The 24,322-nt window shown below is 33.3% G+C and overlaps 1 protein-coding gene and 1 non-coding gene across 5 annotated transcripts in view; one reads left to right on the top strand and one right to left on the bottom strand.

Moving 5' to 3' along the window:
- The window catches only part of ADK (adenosine kinase), a 538,475-nt gene that overhangs the window by 204,968 nt on the left and 309,185 nt on the right, over window positions 1–24,322 (top strand). The window lies entirely within an intron of this gene.
- On the bottom strand, window positions 19,025–19,077 carry LOC123955899. The gene has a single exon (XR_006821438.1). It is a non-coding gene; the product is annotated as a small nucleolar RNA SNORD2 (small nucleolar RNA).

A 24,322-nucleotide genomic window follows, 5' to 3' on the forward strand; every position in this document is an offset into this window, starting at 1 on the left:
CATTTTCCACTTGTGTAAGTATATCTTTATCATTTATTCTTAGAATAGAATTGCTGACTCAAACAGCATAGGTGTGGTACATTTTTAGAAGTTGCCAGCTTTTTCCATGTAAAAATTTTATCAATTTTTATTTCTACCAGGACTAAGTGAAAATTTTTTTAAAGATTTATTTATTTACTTATTTAATTTATTTAATTAAGAGAGAGCAAGCACAAGCTCAAGCAAGGGGAGGAGCAGAGGGAGAGAGAGAGATAGGTAGACTTCCTGCTTAGCAGGGAGTGGAGTGGGGCAGTGGTGGAGGGGTTGCTGGCTCCGTCCTAGGACCCTGAAATCATGACCTGAGTGGAAATCACGAGTTGGATGCTTAACCACCTGAGCTGTCCAGGTGCCCTGAATGTGTTTGTTTTAATACAGCCTTACTAATTCAGAATATTATTCAGAATCGTCTTTATCAGTATGATGTGTGAAAAATAATATCCCATTAAAAGTTTACATTTACATTTCTATGGATGAAATGAAGTACTTGGATGGAGTGGATCATTTTCAAGAGAAATAAATTGCCAAAATTCATTCTAGAAAGAGTTGAAAACTTTGAATGGAATAATGCCCATACAAGAAATAGAGCAGGTTATCGAAGAACTTTCTCTCCACAAGAGTAATATTTCTAGTTGACTTCATTGGGAAAACACACCAAACCTACATGGGACAGATAATTCTAAGAAAATTCTAAATAATTTGGTAGCATAGGAGAAAAAAAGCTTTCAGATTCTTTTTTTTCAAGCTGCTCTCACATCAATTCTGTAACACAGCATGGATAGCAGAAAAAGAAGTGAGCATAAAACTGAGGGAAAATATAGATTAATTCTCTTTGTGACTATTGTAAAAATCTCAAAATATTTGGAAATAGAATCTGGTACCACATTAACAATAGTGACCAAGTTGGGAAGTAGGGCTACTCTGGGAATGCAAGGATGGTTCAGTAATACAAAATCTATTATTTTGGTCACATACCAATAAAAAAAAAGAATAATAGAATCTTTTCTGGAGATTGTAAGGCAGCTCTGTTGATGATGATAAATATATGATTCTTTAACATGATAGATTAAATTTCTCTCAATTCCAGTGCCAGCATTATATTTTATAGATAAAATTGAGAAATAGATTTAGCACTATCTTTGTTGATTATATGGTGGAAACCCCAGTGGAATAAAGTCAAGTTATAAACAGAAACTCAATAAATTAGCTAGATTTAAAATTACAGTATCAAGGCACTAAAATTAGTAGACTGTATATACAAACTATAAAACTCATTCACAATAGAAAACAAAAGATAAAATACTTTTGGGCCGATATTATTATTATCATTATTATTATTATTATTATTAGCATTTATTTATTTACATAATCTCTACACCTATGCCCAGCCAGAGGTGCATGCTCCACTGACTGAGCCAGCCAGGTGCCCCTGCATATTATTATGTTTATCCGTGTTGTCTATCATCTCTGCTCCCCCTGATTTGTGTTTCCTGTCTAAACTTTTTCTTGTCTCTTGTTTTTTTGTTTGTTTTTTCTGTATAATTTTATATCTTGGTTATTTTGAGCTATAAGAATAATTTAGTAACAGAAACATTACAGATTATATATTGCAATGAATTTGAAAATATTGTGCATTCATATTGTAGCTTAAATCAAAAAGTACAAAATAAGTTACTGTTGGCTCTTGGCTAACTTAGTTTTTACAGATGCAGGGAAGTGCCTAAAATTTGAATCTGTATACCATGGTGTGTTTTAAAAATTTTGAATCATGCTTCTATCTTTGCAAAACACTGTTGATTTTTATTTCTCACAAATGTTGTATTTTTAAATAATTGGAGTGATAAGTGATTATTTAAGACATTTTACTTAAATTGAAAGCATGGCCAGAATAATTTAATTATGTTTCCCTGAAGAATAACAAAATAAGTATCCATGGCAATTTTATATTAACTTTAGCTTATATATATATATTTCTGTTTCTTTAACTTCAAATCATTTATTACCATTAACTGGATCATGTTTCTTGTGTTTTACTTTAATAGTAATTTTGCTAATGTAATATCACTATAATGTGTTTAGTAATACAACTCTATCAAGTTGATGCTCTCTTAAAAATTGCTGATGATAACAGTATAAGATGAGGGCTGTGTAGTTACGAAAGACCCTAACATGATTGTATATCTTTTTATTTAAGTACAAAGCATACTCATATTGTTCCTATCACCAGTATTTTTTTAAATGACATAGCACAAAGAAGTGTATTATGGTGGGGAGACTATGAAAAGGTAAATTTATGGTTAGCTTCCAGATCTGCTCTAGAGTTTATTACCATCTGGTCTCTTTGGAGACTATTATAATTATTCATGGGAATGTTTTCAACACAAAAAAAGCATGATTTGTGTATTGGCAGAAAGTAAAAAATACCAGTGGTTAAAACCATATGTAGTTTTCTTAGAGTTAATCAGGGGAAATGAACTGAAGAACTAATTGAGAATCATCAGTAGTGATGTGGTTTGTCTCAATTTTGTCAGAATCTATTCATAATGAACAAAATATTGCAAAACAAGAAAAGCTAATGGTAATATAAATACAATAATAACTTCATGTGGTCTGTTACTTTACCTTCATTTTAATCCATGAAATGTAAGATGGCCTCAGATAAATCTTGGTGTAAATTTCAGAAACAAAATGAAGAATATAAAACAAATTTTGAGAATTTTAAAAAATGAAAACAAAACATTCATGTTAAAATAATTTTGGAGTTGAACACTGCAACAATGCCTCTCTGAAAGGTATTTGTTATGAATTTAATTGCAAACATTGTTTTAAATAATTTTACGTGTCATGGACTAGTTTAAAATCTTTCTGAAGCTTGAGTGGATTTAATAGTAAAAGCATAAAAACAAATATCTTTCCACTTTTCCGTTCTAAGTGTTGGAGAGGTCTATAATAAAGGAGATGACAAATCAAAAAATAGAAATCATCTATTTTTATTCAGCTCTTTTAAAACAAAAATGCCTGGTGGGCTGAGAATATACAGGAAATTTAAATTTGTGATTGAGAATAAGAAATGCATTTGTGGTTTAAAAAAGAAATACCAGCATGTCACATTAAAGTTATGATATCCACGCTATTGTGCAGTTAGCAGGAAAATGTATTACATCAGGGGGTATGTTGCACTTTAGAGAGCTAGTGTGGGGCTGCTGAATGAAGAGAATAACTCCATAGAAGGCATGAACATCAATAATCCAGTCAGAGAGGAAGAATTTTGCTGTCTCTCATGTAACATAAAACAGATGTTACATTCTATTAAAAACGTTCTTAACTAAAATGAATGTTTAGATCACTGGTCAATAGGAGAAACATGAACAATGGCAATTTAATGATTTTAAAATTTATTCTGTTTGTCAGTTAATATTGGTGATAGGGAGGGTGAAGGAAAGTTTGCCAAATGTTATTGTATTTTGGATGTCTTAATTTAGAAAGTGGAAAGGCAACAGTAAACTATATTACTATTTTATTTATTTTGTTTTGTAAATTTAAGCTATATCTTTCTCAAGAATTGTAAAAACAAGAGATTTAGGAACTGAGTCCAGATTTAATAACTTTGAATAAGTGGTTTAAGTATATCTAAAAGTATCATCAATTAACTTTAAATGAATGTTAGAAACATTAAGCAGTTGGCAGTTGAAAGTAGACATATAGAAAGGGCAGCAGGAGGATGTTAACCTGAGGTCCTAAGTATGTTTTTCTTTTTTTAAGATTTATCTTTTTTCCAGTATTTTTTTCCATTAAAGATTTTTTAGCTATAATTTATATACAGTTAAATTGACCTTTTTAATGCACAGTTCGATAACATTATGATACATGCACACAGTCACGTAACCACCGCCAGAAATAAGATATAGAATAGTTCCATCCCCATTGAATTTCCCCATGTCCTTTTTTTTTTTTTTCCATTTTATTTATTTTTTCAGCGTAACAGTATTCATTCTTTTTGCACAACACCCAGTCTCCATGCAAAACGTGCCCTCCCCATTACCCACCACCTGTTCCCCCAACCTCCCACCCCTGACCCTTCAAAACCCTCAGGTTGTTTTTCAGAGTCCATAGTCTCTTATGGTTCGCCTCCCCTCCCCAGTGTCCATAGCCCGCTCCCCCTCTCCCAATCCCACCTCCCCCATGTCCTTTTGTAGTCAACCCCTCCCCCACCTCAGCTCCTGGCAACCCCTATGTTTTTGTTGGTAGAGATAGTGCTCCTTGATTGGTGTGCCAAGACTAAGGCTCTAACTGTTCTTTTTCCTTGGCGATTCCTGAGCATTGTTTATACAGCTGGTGGACTTAAGATATGAGGTAACTGATTTCATTACTGTTTGCTATAAAATTGGTGGATTCCCCAGGCTTGATGTTCCTCACCCGTGGGTGCAAACCCACTGCATACATAGCATCTATCTGAACCATATCATCTCACCTCCATAGGATGTGGGGAAAAGGGTAAATTGGTACAAATATGCTTGTATTCTTATACTTTGCCATGAATAATAGTCTTTTGTGTTTGACCCAGGAGTGAGTCTTATGCCTTCTGCTTCATCTATGAGTTTAGTAACCGACTTTTTTGTTAACCTTTTAAACAGGGTAAAATCAAATCCCATATCTCATATTTTTCCATCCCCATGGTTCTACCTTTTTCAGTGTTTCATGTAGAGGAACCCAGCTCTTGGCCAAAAACTTTGATGTCATTTTTCAGGCCCAATTAGAGGCATTTACAAAGGTTTTACGTAGCCGGTTTTAGTGGGAAAGCTGGGCTCAAAGCCAGCTCATTGCAGTTTCTGAAGGCGGTTTTAGTCAAGGACTCATCCCCCACTAGCCAGCTGTGTTCTTCCATATATCTGTATTCCTAGCCCTGCATCTTCATGTGGGGACCTCTTTATCTGGGCCTTTTAGAGAGGCCTGCCTCAGATGCCTCTGTCAGCAGCTTCTTCCTGAGGAAGTGAGGGCGACTTTGAAGACCCCTTTCTCTGCTGTAACTTAGTACTCAGGACTCTTCTACTCCTAGATCTTCCCTCTCTACCTTCCCTGGGACTCAGGGTCATAAAGCTGCAAGAGCCTTTTACCAGGGTTTCCCTGGACAAAGAAACAACCCCCACATCTGTGCTGATATACCTAATCCTTGGCGAGTATGCTGGCCCTTGAGGGAAGATGGAAGTGGAGAGCTCGCACTTCCTCTGGTTTAGCCTCTTACTGCATCATAGTAAGTGATACGTTTAGTCTTGTCTAAATGGACTCCCACAGAATCCAGCAGCTCAGCCCTCTCTCCAGCTCATTGGAGTTCTTGACGTAGATGAATGGAATCATACAGTGTATAGCTTCAGTTGGCATAAGTGCATCTGAGACTCATCCATTTTGTTGTGTATCAGTAATTTATTTCTTCTACAGCTGACTAGTATTCCGTCATATAGATGTGCCACATTTTCTATATTCATCCCCAGTAGAGGAATATTTGGAGTGTTTTTATTTTTGGTGATTATGAATAAAGCTGCTGTAAACATTTGTGTGTAAGTTTTTGTGTTAACCTCGTGTTATTTATTTTCGTTATTACTGAGTTTTGAGAGTTCTTTATATATTCTGAATACACGTCTTTCATCAGATACGTGATTTGCAAATACTTTCTCCCATCTGTTCTTATCTTTTATTTTCTGAATAGGGTCTTTCAATGAGTAAAAATTCTTACCAGTTTATCAGTTTGGTTTTTTATTGATTATGCTTTTATGTGATAGTTAGGAACTCTGCCTAATGTAAGGTCAGAAAGATTTTCTCCTATATTTTCTAATAAAAATTTTATTGTTTTACCTTTTATATTTAGGTCCATTTTGAGTTAATATTTGTGTAAGATAAGATATGAAACAAGTTTTCTCTTTTTCTCCTTCTTTGGCATATGGATATCCAGTGGTTCTAGTCCATACCCTTTCCTGAAGTTTTTAAAAATTGTTTTAATTGCCTTTGTGCTTTTCTCAAAAATCAATTATATGGTTGTATTTCTGTGCTCTCTAGTCTGGTCCGTCGAACTCTGTGTTTATTCTTTCTCCAATACCATGCTATACTGATTACTGCAGTTTCATAGTAACCCTTGATATATTTGGGATTTTTTGTTTTTTGTCTCTATCATCATGTTAAAATGAGTATGGAAGTTGAAGTTATTACATTTTACAGGTTGAAAATGTCTTTTGTTTATAGTTATATAAATTTTCACTTGTTGGATTTTGATAAAATGTACATGTTAGAAAATGTTTTTTCAGTATGTAGAGGAAAGTGCCGTTAACTTAGTTGAAGGGGATTCTGAAATAATAGGACTAACTAATAAGGAAAAGTAAATAGTGAAAGGAAAGCTTATACATCTTATCATCGCTTTCTGTCTTTTTTTTTCACTTTATGTTTTAATATTTATTTGTATTTTATTTTTTTAAAAGATTTTATTTATTATTTGACAGAGATCACAAGTAGGCAGAGAGGCAGGCAGAGAGGGGGAGGCAGGCTCCCCGCTGAGCAGAGAGCCTAATGCAGGGCGTGATCCCAGGACCCTGGAATCCTGACCTGAGCTGAAGGCAGAGGCTTTAACCCACTGAGCCACCAAGGTGCCCCTAATATTTCTTTTTAAAGGAGCCTTATTTTGTTGTGGTGAGTGGTTTGATATTTATTGGTTTTTCCAGCAACATAACCTTGGACACAGAGTGTAGAACAAATGGTCTATATGAGAGATATAGCTGGCAGGGGTGGCAGGGAGGTGATTCAGGGAAGACAGTACAACTAATAACAAGTAATTAAGCCAGATACCATGATAGGTTGCTGGAGCTTTAGCTTTGCGGAAATTCTGAGAAAAAATCAGTGTCAAAATTGCTTTTCAAAATGAACCGATAGAAGTGTGAATGTATTTCCTGTTAATGGTTGTGGACTGCAGTCAGAGAATTGTTCATGTTTCTAGTGTTCAGGTGGTCATAGCAGCTTTCACCAGTTCAGGAGAAAAGCTCTTAGGCATAAACAGGAAGATACTAGCTGTTAGAAGTAACGGGAGTGAGGGAAAATGGGGTAGGTCCAAAAGGGGAAGGGCACTGACAGCATTAAAGGCATACCCTTATGACTTTTAATTGCCCTTCCTGGATTATTATAATAAATAAGTTTAATCATATCATCCTTGTAATGATATTTTCTAAATAAATTAGATTAAGTTTTCTATACTTATGTTGTCTCTACTTTTTATTCATAGAACTTCATTAACTTTATGTATATTAATCCCTGCTATCATATTATTTGATTACCTGGAAGAGCTTCCTTACTGAACATTGAGAGATATTACTGTATTTTCCCTCTTCAGATCATATATTTTAAATGTTAAATGATGAGGATATCTAAGATGGCAGATAAGCATGTAAAATGTTTTCAATATCTTTAGACATCAGAAAAGTACAACTTGAAAGTACACAAAATCCCTGCATATATATTTGAATAGCTAAAAATTAAAAAATGCTCACAATAACATGTGCTGGTGAGAATGTGGAATGACTGAATGTCTCATACACTGCTGATGGGAATATAGAATGATGTAGCCACTCTGAGGAACAGTTTGGCATTTCTTATAAAATTAAACATACATTCCATATGACTCAGAATTCTTGAGTACTTATCATAGAGAAATGAAAACTTATGTTCACACAAAAAACTTGATACACAAATATTTATAGCAGCTTTACTTGTAATTCTTCCAAATTAGAAACAATCCAAATAACCTTCAACAGGTGAATGGATAAACAAACTGTGATGTCTCTATACAGTAGAATACTACTCAGCTTTATAAAGGAATAACATTGATACAACAATTTGCATGGATATTAAGGGCATCACACTGGGTTTAAAAATGACAAGATCTGAAAGGTTGCATTTTGCATGATTTCAAGATACAATGTTCTTAAAATTTAAAATGTTTATATCTAGTTATAGCAAATAGAGCAGTGGTTGCCAGAGGGTAGGAATGAAGGGGAAAGGAGGATAGTGTGAATATAAAGTTGTTGCACGAGGACTCTTCTTGGTGATGATGGAACAGTTCTATATATTGATTGTGGTGGTGGTGGTTTCACAAATCTATACAGCTGATGAGATTTCATAGACTGTAAATACACTCACACAAGCAAGAATGCACATAAAATCTAGTGAAATCTGAATGGATTTAGTAATTTGCTACTATACCAACGTCAGGTTCCTGGATTTGAAAATGGACCGTGGTTATGTAATATGTTATAATTAGAGCAGGCTGGGAGAAGGTAACATGGGAGCCCTCTTACTATTTTTGTAATTTGTTGTGAATCTAAAATTAGTATGTAGTCATTGAGTAAGTCCCATTTATTCATATAATTTGCATCTTATATCTAAGCTAATTCTATCTCCATGACAGAATAATCCCCTGATGTGTATCTTTTTATTTTTTTTCAATACAAAGCAAGGGCTTAAAAGACTACAGAACTCATTGCATGAAAATAAATTTTGTGAGCTATTTCTCCTTTGTCCATTTTTACCTTCACAAAATTTCAGGATTGCGAATATAAATAAAATAGTTTTGTTTCCAAAATGATCTGCCTTATAGACAAAACTAGAGGGCCCTCATGATTTCTTCAGAATTCTGTGCTATAAACTGAAACTTTTGGTGGTCATCTATCTCGTTTGCATAAACATAAAATCGCCTCTGCCTATAAAATTATTTCCTTCATTTGACCAATTTGTACCCATTTAATGTGTCTCAAGCATTTTCTCATGGAGTTCTTACCTTTGATACTCCTCTTCAGATCTTTGTTCAGTGCCATTCATATGCTCCTATACAGGCTGCATTCATTTTACACATGTACAAAAGGACCAAATAATAGGCAAGTTAATCACCCAGCTGAAACAGTGGCTTTTGGTGTAAAACTTCAGAATACATCCTAAATCTTAAATGAACAAATAAATTATTCAAAACATGAGACCACCTGACCCATTCTAGTGATATTTAACAGAGATATATTTGTAACTGGTGGAAGAAGAATCACTCCCTAGGTGTGAGATCAATTGCTGTTCATTTTATTCACCTGAAGATAAATCACTTTCACAGATTTTGCAGACTTCTCCTTTTCCTGAAAAAAAAAAATGATTTATTAAAGTGGAAGTTTCTTTATTATATCAGTGCTGGCTTACTCTTCCCTTTATAATACTTCTATATTGAAGGAAGCCAGAGGCCAACAGTAGTCTTGTCTGTTCTGCTCTTTATTGCATTGTTATTTTAAAACCCGTTGATGAAATTCTTTTCCATTTTGAAGGGCCATTTTTCTCCTACATATGAGAGAATTTTAAATATTTGAATTGATATTAATGTATTCTATTACTATAAATTGTCTATACTTTGATTTTAAAAATACCTACTGATTTATATTCATTTAGCATAATTTTAGGATTCAACTCTACTGACCAGAGAAATAGTGTTTTGGGGGGACTTGTGAGGGTAAGGAAAAGTTGTAGAATACTGGTTAAAAAGCTAAGAAATATTTTTAATGTTTCACCACGTATGTACATTTTGCATTGTTTATATTATTATATGAGAAAAAGTCACTTGTTTCCCTATATTCCTATATACTGTTTGATAGTTTGAGTAATGTTGACAGTTTTCATTTCTGCACCTAGTGAGTTTTCATCTTAAAATATTTTCTAAATCTGATTTCAGATCATATACTCTGATTTCTAGTTTGGGAACTCTTAATGTTACTATTCAAAATAGTAAGCAATAGATGTTTTGTGAAAATGAAGGGGTAGTACTGTTTGCTTTGATAAAGTGAATAGACATTTGAACTCTTCTGGGAATTTTCGGATATGTAGTTTTTAATGTATATATATCATCTCGGTATATAGATCGACAGATTAGGGGATCAGAACAGAGTGAAGAAATAAACATGAATAGAAATGGAAATTCAGTAGAAGTATATAAAAACTGGCAACCGGTGTAGGAAAACTAAGGCATTGGTATTTGGGGAGAATTATTTTCTACTCAATGTGCTTTCTTACTGTTTTAATCATTTTTATAATGTGCTGTGTATTACCAATTTAAATAAATACCTAGTTTTGGAGAGCTAAAATGGCTAGCATGTTTATGTAGTAGCAGTTTGTTTAATCAATATTTAATTATTGTCAATTTGCAGAATATAATTGTACTGGTAATAGTACAGTATGTATAACATTGAACAGTGCCTTTCAAATACTTCTAAAGAAAACACAAAACTTCTTCCCTAACAGATATTTCTTAGTGATTGTTAAGATTAACTCTTGGTCATTCGGTAAGTTCTATTTATCACATACTTTGCATCTTATAGCTAAGCTAATTCAGATATATACTCTTATCCTTTATGTCAGAGATTTAAAGCGAGACAATTTTATGCCTGCCCTTACTCCTGAACACTTGTCCTCATTTTCTTGTGCTATATATAACCTTGTGACATCAAAAGATGTATACTTCTCCTTGACAGTGTACTACCAAGGTATATTCAGTGATGTCCTGGATTTGTTTCTTTCACATTTAAATTCATTTTTACTGTGATATCACCAAAATTTCTTAAACTTGCCGTAGTCTATTTTCAACAGATTCTTTTTAATTTAATTTTTTTCAGTATTCCAAAATTCATTGTTTATGCGCCACACCCAGTGCTCCATGCAATACATTCCCTCCATAACACCCACACCAGGCTCACCCAAGCCCCCACACCCCTCCCCTCCAAAACCCTCAGTTTGTTTCTCAGAGTCCACAGTCTCTCATGGTTTGTCTCCCCGTCTGATTTCCCCCATTTTTATAATCATTACCCTGTTTCTTGCTCTCTCGGTTTTTGTTCGTTTGTTTTCTTTTACTTTCTACTTATGGCTTAGTTTTTTATGTTTGGACGTCCTCAATCCAAACTCCACCATGTGTTGGCTCTCATGTATTTGCTTACATAATACAAGTAACTATTCTTGGAGTTTTGTGTATTTATTTGGCTGTCATTGTATTGAAAATTGTTTTGACAGTTGTTCATTTATGAACTTTCTTAGAGCAGAAATATGCATTGCAAGAGCAGCATGCTCAGGCTTGTGCTGTTGTGGATAATTGTTGGCTATATGTGTGTTTTCAAATGTTTAAAGATTTGAAAAATGTAAAGCATATACTTAGCACAAATGTCACCATTCCTTGGTAACTTCTATAAACTCCCTTCCCCTTAAGGAAATTAAGCTGCTGTTTCGAGTAGCAAAAAGAGTTTCTAACATAGGTCTTCCATAAAAACGAAGCGGCATAGCACAGATTTTCCAAAAGTAGAGAATACTCTGCTTCTTGCCATTTTGGTTTTTGAAAGGTTTCATAGGAACAGTCCACTTTCCGATACTGGGAGAAACTTGTGTATCTTTTTCTGTCCTTTTACTTTCAGTCTATTTGTAACCTTTAATTTAAAGTATGTCTTCTGTAGACATTAATATATGTCTTTATTTTTAAGATTTATTTATTTATTTGAGAGAGAGGGAGGGAGTGTGGGTGCAAGCAGGGGAAGGGCAGAGAGAAAGAGGGAGAGAGAGAGAATCTCCAGCTGACTCCCCTCTAAACACAGAGCACGACCCACGGTAGAGATCACCATGACCCCTGGGACCACCACCCAACCAGAAACCAAGAGTCGGATGCTCTATCAACTGAGCCATGCAGGCACCATACATGTCTTTTAGATATAGTTATCATAACTCTTGATATGACAGTGTGAAATTTATCCCTTTATATTATTTGCGTGGAGTCAGTTTGCTGTTTCATAAAACATCTTCTACTCTGTATATAAAACACAGCTTGTTTTTTTACTAAGGCCTTTGAAAAAAACATTTGAATAAGCTTTAGTTTCATTGCACTTAAAAATTCCTGTTATCGAATATGTCAAAAGCTCATGTTTATTCCCCTTATTTTCATGCCATGGTACAGATCACAAAAACAAAAATAGTTATTTGGAGTTTCATGAATGCTAGATTTTAATCTTATTAAGTAGTGGTTGTATATTTTACAAGGTTATCTTCTTTCATGGAGATACAAGTATTATAACATTTTAGTTAAATTTATGTTTCATTTCATCTTTCTCTGATAGATTAAATTTTTGTATTGAAAGTTTATTACCATTTTGAACTATATGCCACTAATGATATTTGTAAGTCATTTATAGTTACAATAAAATGTAACTATAATATGGATGGACCTCATCTATCATTGATTAATTAGCTTATAATTTAAAGTAGTCTTAATTTTTGTTGATTTTCAGTTTCTAATCAATCTGACTTGAAACAATATTTTTTATATTTTGGGTTTTTTACCTTAAAAAATCTCTTAAATGTGGAAAGAAAACACTAAAATTACTCAAATGCAAAGTTAAAAGTATTCTGTGATGTAAAAAAAAGAAGCAATCTTGTTTTTGAAATGTTCAGTTTATTTGATTTTGTGTATAAAAGTTCTTTAGGGATTAAAAAATGCTTTTCTAAATTTTTTTTAAAAAGGCATAAAACAGAAGTAAAGCTTTAAAAATGCTCTAAATCCTTTTGCATAAAAAAAGGTTTTCATTTTTTAAAAAAGCATCACTTAAAAACAGTACTTACAATATGTATTCAATGAATTGGTGTATGGATTATAATACAAGCAACTAATTCTCTGGCTTTACTTCGTCTCTCTACTGATTACTACTATTGAGTAAGAAGTTTCATATGGGAGTAGGAAAAAGTGAACTCATCATTCCCCTGAGCATCTGGAATAAGTTCCTGCCAGAAACAAGATAGTAATTTTTATCTTTTTATCAGTATACTGCCCTAAAGTGAATCACATGCACAGACTCATTGATTCTCACAGAAAGATTCCTGTGTTTGTGTGATTTGCTGGAAAAATTGCATGTCTTTGACTCCTACACAAGTCCTTTATGAATAATAAAAATTTCCCCATCACACAGATCCTTCAACCTTAACATTTTTTGATAATTATCCATGAAGTCCTTGAATATTATATTATTATTATTATTAAGATATTTGTTGTTTTGAATGAATATTACCTCTGAATACTGGTAATGTAAAAACATGAAGTTTACTTCAACTCTTTTGTGACTCTTATAAACCTCTTGGATGATAGAAAGAGTCATGACAAGTAACAGGTATGGTGGGAGCTCCCAAGATAGAAGGTCTTCTCCATACTCTGTCATCAGGTAGATAAGTGATCTTGGGAAAGTGCTTCAGCTTCTTTAATCTATTCACTGATTATTTTAGTCTTGATTACTGAGGCTCATTATGGTTCCAAAATTTTATGGCATCTCTCCATTTTTAATTATATTGTTTTTTTGTTAATCTAAGTTAAAAACCCATATTGGATTCAAAGGGAAAGTTCTATTAGCACTTAAATTAAATTTGAGTTGCTAGATATCTTATTGCTTCTCACTTTACACTCACTGCTTCCACTGTGTGTGATGATTATTTAAGCCATATGCACTTAATGCATGAAGTGTAAGTAGAGGACTGTGGTAAATCACCAGAACTTCATTATATTCACTTTGTGGATTTGGTTTTACTCTGGTCAAATTTTTTCTAATTTTATATGCGTATCTTGAGAGTTTGTTACTTGGCCAGGCTCACGTGACTAGATACTGTGATAAGTAAGGCTAAGTGTTCAAGCCCAGTTTTCCTGACTAAATTTATTTCTGCAAGTTCAGCCACCTAGTTGCTTTTTCATCATTTCACTTTTTAGAATTATTAACAAAGTATATATATGTCAGCTTTTTAAAAACTTCTCTGTCACTTGGAGGAATAATAAAATGATCCAAAAAGGAAGGAAAACATCTTAGATAATATATAAAGTATATACTTAGTCCTATCCAGTCAAGAGTTCATTCATAGTGTTTGTGGACTAGGCTTAATTTTGTTTTATTATAAGTCCCTTCAGGGTAGGGTTATCTAATGTGGCTTTTCTCTTCTTTCATGCTTAGTATATTGCTAGAAGTGTAGAGTATGGGGCCAAATAAGTTGGGGAAGATTTACAGATGGAATTTTCAGAAGCTGAACAGAAAAACATACTGTCCTTAGAAGGTTTTTTTAATATTCAGATTTTTCATTAAGATATTTAGCTCTGGGGGCACCTGGGTGGCTCAGTGGGTTAGGCTGCTGCCTTCGGCTCAGGTCATGATCTCAGGGTCCTGGGATCGAGTCCCGCATGGGGCTCTCTGCTCAGCAGGGAGCCTGCTTCCCTCTCTCTCTCTCTCTGCCTGCCTCTCTGCCTACTTGTGATCTCTCTGTCAAATAAATAAATAAAATCTTTAAAAAAAAAAAAATATATTTAGCTCTGCTCATTCAGGACCATATTTTTTTTTTTCTTTTTCTATTGCAATTTAGTTCCTTCTACCTTGTCTTCAGTTCAGACTGGACAGTTGGTCTCTATTCTTTCTAATATTTGTTATGTTTAAAACTGAGGTTTCCTCAATTTTAGTTTCTTAACAGTTATTTGTTGGTAAATATGAGGTACTATTTATATATTCCCAATTCTTGGTTTATAGAATTACTCATTTATCTTATCATATAACTAAATACATATGTCTGCCAATCCACACTAAGAAATGCAGTTTACATCACTTCTGAGGATGCCTCTGTGCATATATTTAACTGAAAATTTTCATTAAATAATTTCTACCCTTAGCACCTTGCAAGGCACTTTGGTTTTTTATTCTATTCTATTAGCTATAAAAATGATGGTTGTGACCCATTACATTATCACCCTTCATTAGTGCATTGCATACTATTGCCTGAAACCACTGAAAGATGTTGATTAGCATAAATGGAAGAATCTTCTCCTTCACATAGTAGGTATTATTGGCTTATTTTATAAAATACTCATTTCCTAAGATAGTTTATATCTTGTTATAAATATTAGGGTTTTCCTATTTTTAAAATTTTGTGTCAGGTGAATCAAGAACTCTCCTGTTTAGTACATCTTTAGCAAGACTATTTCAAGTCTTTATTTTAAAAAAATAGATTTTATTATTTACTAGTCATAGAGAGAGAGAAAGCGTGCATAAGTAGGGGGAGTGGCAGGCAGAGGAAGAAGTAGGCTCCCTTCTGAGCAAGGAGCCTGATGTGGGACTCAATCCCAGGACCCTGGGATCATGACCTGAGCTGAAGGGAGACGCTTAACCAACTGAGTCACCTAGTCGTTCACTGTTTCAGGTCTTTCTGTCTCAAAAAGTTATTCTATATGCTGTTCACTTCATTAGGCACCTTTCATCTAAACCTTATAATACTCAAATATAATTTCATTACATCTGTTATTCTCCCCATTTAGAGGTAGAAAACTGAGTGTTGGGAAATAGCTCAAAGATTTTTCACATGCCTGAATAGTCTCTAAGCAAAGGCATTTACATTGCCAGTGTTTTATATAAGGAGAAATTCCTGGATAGTCAAACTAGCAACATGTCCCTCCTTGGAGACATCCCAAAATTAAAAATAAAAGACCTTACCTTTCCCTTCCTTTAGGAGATTTGCTTATATATTAGAGTAATGAGTAATCTTTCTTTATGGAGCAGAGTAGGAGCCTTCAGAAGATCAGAGTTTCTTAGTTTTAGGATTACTCTCCTGTGCTGTTCTTTGCTGCATGTGCCAGTAATATCCACCCTTCACTGCATTGCCCCGCGAGGATTGGAACTCAGGGAAATAGCACTAAGTTATTGCTCTGGCTGCTGTTTTTGCCGTGAGCAATAAATTGTCTCTGATCCAGAGGTCTCATGTCCTTATGTCACTGAGTACGTGTGTGTGCGCGTGCGCGTGTAGAAAAAAAGAGAGAAACAGACAGACACTAGCTAATTTGTTAATGTAAATAGGATTGAATATCAGACCTTTGATGGTTTCTGAATTAATACTTGTTTATAGGACGTGCACGGCTGCATTGTTAGTAAGAGGCAGAACTGTAGGGGCGCCTGGGTGGCTCAGTGGGTTAAGCCTCTGGCTTTGGCTCAGGTCATGATCCTTAGGGTCCTGGGATTGAGCCCTATATCAGGCTCTCTGCTCAGTGGAGAGCCTGCTTCCTCCTCTCTTTCTGCCTTTCTCTCTGCCTCATTGTAACACACCTCTCTCTCTCTATCAAATAAATAAATAAAGCAGAACTGTAATTTGGCCTTAAGCATTACATAGGTAGATAACATAAGTAGACAATATAGTGTTAATGACTACAACTTGGCATAAGTGGATATCATAAATATTTTCTTTCACATTTGCACATTTTTGATCTATGACTGAATATTTTTCTCTCCAACCCTCTATGTTAAGCTAAAAGGTGGTAGACTGATACTGGGATATTTAGGGATGAAATTCTATTTGTATGGATAAAATATTATGTATATATGCACATATATTTCATATACATTGAAAAATAAGTATAATCACCTTTAATAATAATTCATTAAAAGAATCTACTTCATGCCCAGAGAATAAAAATAATTCTAGAATTTTTGAACTTAACGTAGTTCTAAGTAGAATTATAATGCAAACTAAAAAACAGATGCAAAATTAAAGTATATCTATATTACTTGTTATGAAATTGCCTCATATCCATAAAAACTGATTTCAAATGACATGATTTATGTAATACTTTTATGTATTTATGTAATTTTATGATTTATGTAATACTTATTAATGCTGTGTTTTGAGGAGTAATTCATAATGTAAGTTGACTTTGTGGAACATTTAAGGGAAATTCCTTCATTTAGCATTAACATAGGTTTCTATGTGATGTACAGAACAGTTGATCTAACATTAACATCTATGTCTAGTACAAATTTATTCATTTATTTCAAATTTTTATACATAGGAGAATATAAAATAGTTATGCAAAAGCATATGTATTAGTTCCTTAATATAGTTTTATATTAAAAACCCCTTCATACCCTTTTAAATGTGTATGTAATTTGCATTACATATATTTCATAATTGGAGATAAGAAACAAACTAAACCTTTCATTCCCAGCGGTAGGAATTCTTTATCCTGTGTTTGGCTACATGAGAGAGATGAAGGTATTCTTGTTTTATATAAGCTATCATCAACAGACACCTATTACAGATAATACACCTCTACATATCCATTCACAAATATAGTCACATTTCCTGAAGTATACCTAGAACTGTCTGACATGGATAATTATGAAACGAATAGCAACATACATAATTTGTAAGTTACTTAGGATATTCTGAATCATAGTTATTCCAAATTGCATATCATGCCAGAAGAAATCAAGATAACAACAGATTTAAGTGATGAATAGAAACTTGAATAAAATCATGCTGTTCGTACACAGAGAGAATAACCCAGTTTTTCAAATGAAATTGGGGCCTCGACTTTTTTCAATTCTTCTGTTTGCTTTTAGTCACCTTTCTTTCTTATTTTCTTCAGAATAAGTCAATCGGAGAAAGACAACTATCATATGATCTCCCTGATATGAGGACATGGAGAAGCAACATGGGGGGGTAGGGGGATAGGAGAAGAATAAATGAAACAAGATGGGATTGGGAGGGAGACAAACCATAAATGACTCTTAATCTCACAAAACAAACTGGGGGTTGCTGGGGGGAGGTGGGATTGGGAGAGGGGGAGCGGGCTATGGACATTGGGGAGGGGAGGCGAACCATAAGAGACTATGGACTCTGAAAAACAACCTGAGGGTTTTGAAGGGTCAGGGGTGGGAGGTTGGGGCAACCTGAGGGTTTTGAAGGGTCAGGGGTGGGAGGTTGGGGGAACAGGTGGTGGGTAATGGGGAGGGCACGTTTTGCATGGAGCACTGGGTGTTGTGCAAAAAGAATGAATACTGTTACGCTGAAAGAATAAATAAAATGGAAGAAATTAAAACAAAACAAAAAAAATTTGCCTATAACCTTTAAAGCTGAATTTTTAAACTGTGGTCCATGTATTATCAGTTGGAATAGAGGTCAGTTTATGGACCTTTTGGAGGTCCATAAATCCATTAAAATCATAATTTTTTAATGTGTGATTTTTGGAGGAGGATACTTAAATTTTATCATATTCTCAAAAAATTCCAGACTTCAAAAATGGTTAAAAACCACTGATATAAAATCATTGATAAAGACCACAGGGGATCCCAATATATATACAGTTAATCCTCATTATTTGTAGATACTGTATTTTCATATTCACCTACTCAGTAAAAATTTACTTGCAAACCCCAAATCAGTACTCAGGGTACTTTTGCAGTCATTCACAGATATAAATAGAGCACCAAAAAAAAAGGTCAAGTGATGTGCACATTATCATCACAAGTAACACTTTGCCTTATTTCATTGTACTATAAAACAAGTATCCTTTGCGTGGTGTATTTAGTGCCATTTTTTTTTTCATTTTTATGCTTTTCTTTGGTGATTTTATTGTTTAAGAAGGCCACCAAGCATAGTACTGAAATGCAGTCTAGTGTTCCTAGGTGCTAGAGGGCTGTTAGGTGCCTTAGAGAAAAATTTGTTAGACATGCTTTGTTCTGGCATGTGCTTTTGATCATGAATTCAGTGTTAACAAATCAAATATTGATGTCTGTGTGTGTGTGTGTGTGTGTGTGTGTGTGTGTACCCTCATACATAGCTCTCTATATAGCTTTTTACATGTATGTATATAAATATAAATAAAATAATATCTCTCTAAACAAAAAGACACAAAAAACAAAGTTATATAATGATATTAACTTGTTGACAAAGAATGTAATGAAGGCATTGCAGAACCCTAACCCTGTATTTCCACTAGGAGCAATTGTTCTGTATTCACAAATTAAAGCCGAGGAGCCTAAATTGTATTGACCTTTTGAAGTCTTTTTCTTTTTTTTTTAAATTTAACCAATCCCACATCAAATCACAACTTCATGTTCACACCATGTATTCCATTTGGAACATTAATTATGCCCAAATAATCAAGTGATCAGCAATGAGTATTCTCTTCATTTCAGGTCAGCCATCATTTCACTGAAGTCTCATTTAAACTTAATATTCCTTGATTTACTTTTTTGTGAACATTTTGTGACATTAAATCAGGCTATGCATCATTCATCTCTTAACATCTCACATCACATGCTTCTAACATAACCATGATAACTGCTAATTGATTTAAGTGGACTCATATTTATATTTTTTAGCTCTGCCAGAATTCATTGGTTTGCTTCAGATTTCTGCCTGAAATGTAATTACTGTTCACCATATATTGGAATATAATACCATATTTTGCTATAGGATTTTCATAACCATATTTACAGTAAGTTTGGTCATTTTATTTGAGGGCTTGCTAATTTATTAACAGATGAAGAGTTAGAAACAGATCTTTAAAAATTATGAACTGTATATTTGCATACTTGACTACATTCAGTGAATCAAATTATTCAGCACTAAAAGAATTTGAGGCCCCCTCTTTCTGACAAACAGAGTAACAAATACTGGATTTATCCTCCCACCTGAAATTAAAAAAAAAAAAAAAAAGCAATAGGGTGATGTCTGTAGATGCATAAAAAGCCTTTAACAAAAGCTAACATTGATGCCTCATAAAATCACTCTGCGCACTTGGAATATTGGGGAACCTCCAGCCTTATAGATAACATCTATGAAGAGCTAATGATAACATTGTATTTGTTGTTGAAAGGCTGAATGTGTTCCCACTAAGGTTAGGAACAAGACAAGAATGTCTGCTTTCACAAACACTTCTATTTAACATTGTAGTGGATGGAGGTTCTAGCCAGAGTCCTTAAGCAATAAAAAGAAAAGCATTTAGATTAGGAAAGCAGAAGTAAATCTGTCATAGATAATATGATCATCTATGCACATTACCCTATAGAATCTACAAAAAGGTCCTGGAGCTAATAATTGAGTTTAGCACATTTACAGAATTCAAGATCAGTATTTTCAATTGACTGTATTTTTCTTTAGTAATAAAAAATCTGAAATTTAACAAAAAGCAGTGTTTACCATAACGTCAATAATATAGGGACAAATCTGACCAAAAAAAAATATGAGACTTGTGTACTATAAAACATTACTGAGTGAAATTAACTGGACAGATTTCTAAGATACATAACCAGTAGAATGATCCATAAAAGAAAAAACTGATTGATTGTATATTGGGTATATACCTAGGTCAAACTTACATAATTTTATATCTTAAATTTGTACAAATAGGTTTCCATCATTTAAGCATCTGTAAAGCTGTTAAAACAAATGAACAAACAAACAGAAAAACTAAGGGAATTTGTGACCATATTACACTGAATACGTTGTCTGAAGTCAACTCAATTTTTAATCAGAAGATAAACCACTAAAAATGACTGAACAACACTGAACTGAAGTTAATGAGTATAGTATAGATTATTCAATATCAAGTAGCATTATTTCTTTGAAAATCAGATCTAGCTTAAGTATTCATAGGCTTGACCAACTTGATTACTTGTTAAAATACATTTGCCTACCACGATACTTATATTAGCACTCCAAAATCTGAGCAGTATCTTTTGAACTTTTTTCTCCAGTTTCTTCTAATAAACAATTGGTTCAATAGGTTATGGTTAGAAATGAGTTTGGGATATGCAGGTTTAGGATAGAAAGTATCCAAGAATTAGATTATATGTAGTAACGTTGAGGTATTTCAAAATATTGCAAGGCTGTTTGTATTGTGGAGATGTGGTAAACTGTTAGTTTCAGCATAGCTTTATTGATCACCTAGTACATTATTAATCATAATATTTCCTTTTCAAACAATACACTATAATGAACAGTTCACAATGAAATGTGTGTATTAGCAGTTACGTATTTGGGGTTTGGAAAAAATGTAAAATCAATCATGTTTATGTATTAGAAAAATCATAATCTAAAGTTCGCTGCCCCACCTACACCAAAAGATAAAGTCAATTCCCATCAACTTTCTAAAGTGGTTTAGGTTTCTAACATACACATTTTGAAATGATGTGTATTTATTGTTTACTTATATTCAGGAAAAACTGGGAGGTTTAGCCATAATGCTGGTATATCCATTGATAATCAATGTATGAAAGCAATTGTTTTTTGGAAGGGAGAAGTTATACATTTAATTAGTTATATGCCTTAATTTTGTACATGTGTTGGCTCTTTAAGAATTTTCATTGTGTACCAATTATTTCTTAGAAATGAGTAATGGATTATCCTGGAATTGAAATATTCTAATTTTTGTGGACAAAAATTACAAAGTAGTAGTTTCTCTGAATATTAAACTTTTGTGTGTGTCTATTAATAATTTGTCATTTTTGATACTGATTGACTCCTGGTGGCCCACATAGTGTTTATAGCTGTTAAAAGTGAACTAAATGAAGGCTTACAATTTTTGAAGTAATAGTTGCCTGTGTTTTTTACTGTATTTTTTGTTACTTAGTGCCTCAATGATCACTTGTTATTCTTATTTAAATCCTATTACTGTCTAATAAATGAGACATTTATGATAATCAGTACTTCTTATTTTAATAATAATTCCACTCATATTTTTGTATCAGTTATAGTCTCAGTCATTGTTTTTTCTTACTCTCCTCAGAACAGTGACTTTATATTAAATCTCATCATGATTTTTACATGTACTTCAGATCCTTCCATGCTGAGTTAGTAGGGATTTATTGAATGCTTATATTTCTTTATAGCATTGGTTTAGAGTAAGTTTCTTGAATTTTAAAGTATTTCTTATCACTGATTTTACTTTTTGAAGAAATAAAACTTTTATGATTAACTCTGTATTACTTCCAGTTCAAGTTAATAATAGTAGGCGTTATTTGAAAAACTAGGAAAAAAACTCATGTGAAATGACAGTCCTGCTCTAATATTCCCTTCCCAAGATAATTTAACATTTCTTCTTCAGCAATCTTTTTTTTTTTTAATTGTGTTACTTCTTTGGGTCCAGCAGAAGCTGGATAAAATGTACATTTTAATAATTTTATATCTTTTTTTAAAATCTTTTTTTTAAAAGATTTTATTTACTTATTTGACAGACAGATCACAAGTAGGCAGAGAGGCAGGCAGAAAGGGGGGGGGAACAGGCTCCCTGCTGAGCAGATTGCCCGATGCGTTGCGGGGCTTGATCCCAGGACCCTGGGATCATGACCTGAGCCGAAGGCAGAGGCTTTAACACACTGAGCCACCCAGGCGCCCAATAATTTTTATATCTTTATAGTCTAAAGACGTTTAAGTGAGTTTAATCGTGACTCGTGTAGGTATCTAGCAAGGATTCCCAAGCTGGATAGGTAAGGAATAATCTAACTGGTGGTGGCCTGACTTCATTGTTGTAACCCAGTAATCATCCTAATTTCAGAGTTTGTTGAACTTGGTTCTTTTTTAGCCCCACTCTATCATGTCTTCATGTTGTACATCATCATCCCTTATACTTCTGTGTATGAAATTTAAAGTTCTAATACTCTGCTGTGTAACGAAAGCTTCTCATCCTTTATAATCTTTCCCTGACTTTTCTCTATAATTTCAGTTCTTTGATTATGTAAATTCTCCTACCCCTTGTACCTCTAAGTTTCACTGCCTTCAGATCTGCCATCCCACTGCACTTAGATAATGGATCTGACCTCACTTAAATTTTTCTCTCAATTTTTGTCAGTCCTTTTATTTTACAATGCTTATCCACCAATTCTAGATCAGTCTAACTTACCATCCACCACTCTTACTCCTTGGATATTGAGACTATTAGGTGAAAATCATAATAACATTATACAGGTGGGTCCTCTTACAGATTATTGGTCTTCAAACCCTCACTTAGATCATCCTCTAACATTTTTGAAAATTGTAGATTTCTTCCTAGAAATTCTTTTGAAAATTAGTATGTCTTATATAATTTTAAGTAAATACTTTATTATTCATCCACTTGAAGGATACTCATTTCTAAAATAGGAATACATTCTAGAAAGTTGAGGAATATAATTGATAGGTAAAAACACTGTTTTGTTTTACACTACTTGCAAATAGAAATGTGTTCTTTTATTTGTCACCTGAGATGAGTAGAACAAACTATGTCAAGAAAATCTGCAATAAACATACTACTTTATGACACAGAGGTGTTTTATGATATGCAGGTTAAGCACTTCAAAATGTGAAAGCAAGTCCATGATTTTGATAATACTCATTATATAACATGATGATAGTAGGGTAAGCTTTGTAAAAGGTGTATGGGAATTCTCTGTATTCTGCAACTTTTCTCTAGGCATAAAATCATTTAAAAGTAAAAAGTAAAAAAAAAAAGTCATTGTTTTTAAAAATAAACTCATTATTTGGAATAATTTTGGAAACATTTCAAAGGTAGTACAAGAGAGTTCCCATGTAATTCTTACCTAATTTCCCCCCTTGATGTTAGTTTATTAATTAAAAAATCATTTTCAGAGCACCTTTCATAGCTGAATACATTTAGTCCCATTGATTAACAATTTTAATTAGTACTTTTTACTTTTCCTTTTATTTTGGAAATGATTTGACAGTTATTCCTGGTGATATAGTTTAGATAGAAACTTGACTAATTTCTTATTATTCTTATATTTTATAATATTTAAAATTTTTTCTTATTTCTTATATGTATATATAAAAACACTATTACTTATTAAATGCCTAGAGAAATTTTAAACATTCCATTTTTGGTGACGTTTGTAAATCTTTCATGCTATATTTCAACTATAAAATTCAATTGCTGTCACTTCATCAAATTGCCAACCCCTTACTCTGAAATTTTTAATGTAATTCTATAGAAATTAAATAAATAGAATTATTTATTCTCCTTGGGAAATCATATCACAGTCTAATTAATCATATTAGCATACTGGTTACATAAAATTTATATATAAAAACTGATATGAAAACTAAATTTCCTAAAGAGTGTGAATTTTTTAATTATATAAAATTGAATTTTAAACCCATTCAATGAGTCCATCTATGTGCAAGACATTTTTCTAGGCATTGTAAGGAGTGACACATGTCTGCATCTATGGTACTTTCCGTTTATTCTCTGTCATTTTTCTATGTATTTGTTCAAAGCTTTATTTCCTGTATCATCTTACCCTATTCTCAGCAAGCAACTTCATATCCAGCTCTCCAAATATAATAGAAATCATCAGATTTCAACTTCTTAACCTTTTCTCCCTGTTGTCTTCAAACGTGTTTGTATAATTGTGTCTTTTGAGCTTCATTCCATTTTCTTTTTCATTCTCTAAAACCTCAAACT

The sequence above is a fragment of the Meles meles genome, chromosome 13 (assembly GCF_922984935.1).
Source record: "Meles meles chromosome 13, mMelMel3.1 paternal haplotype, whole genome shotgun sequence".
Taxonomy (NCBI): domain Eukaryota; kingdom Metazoa; phylum Chordata; class Mammalia; order Carnivora; family Mustelidae; genus Meles; species Meles meles.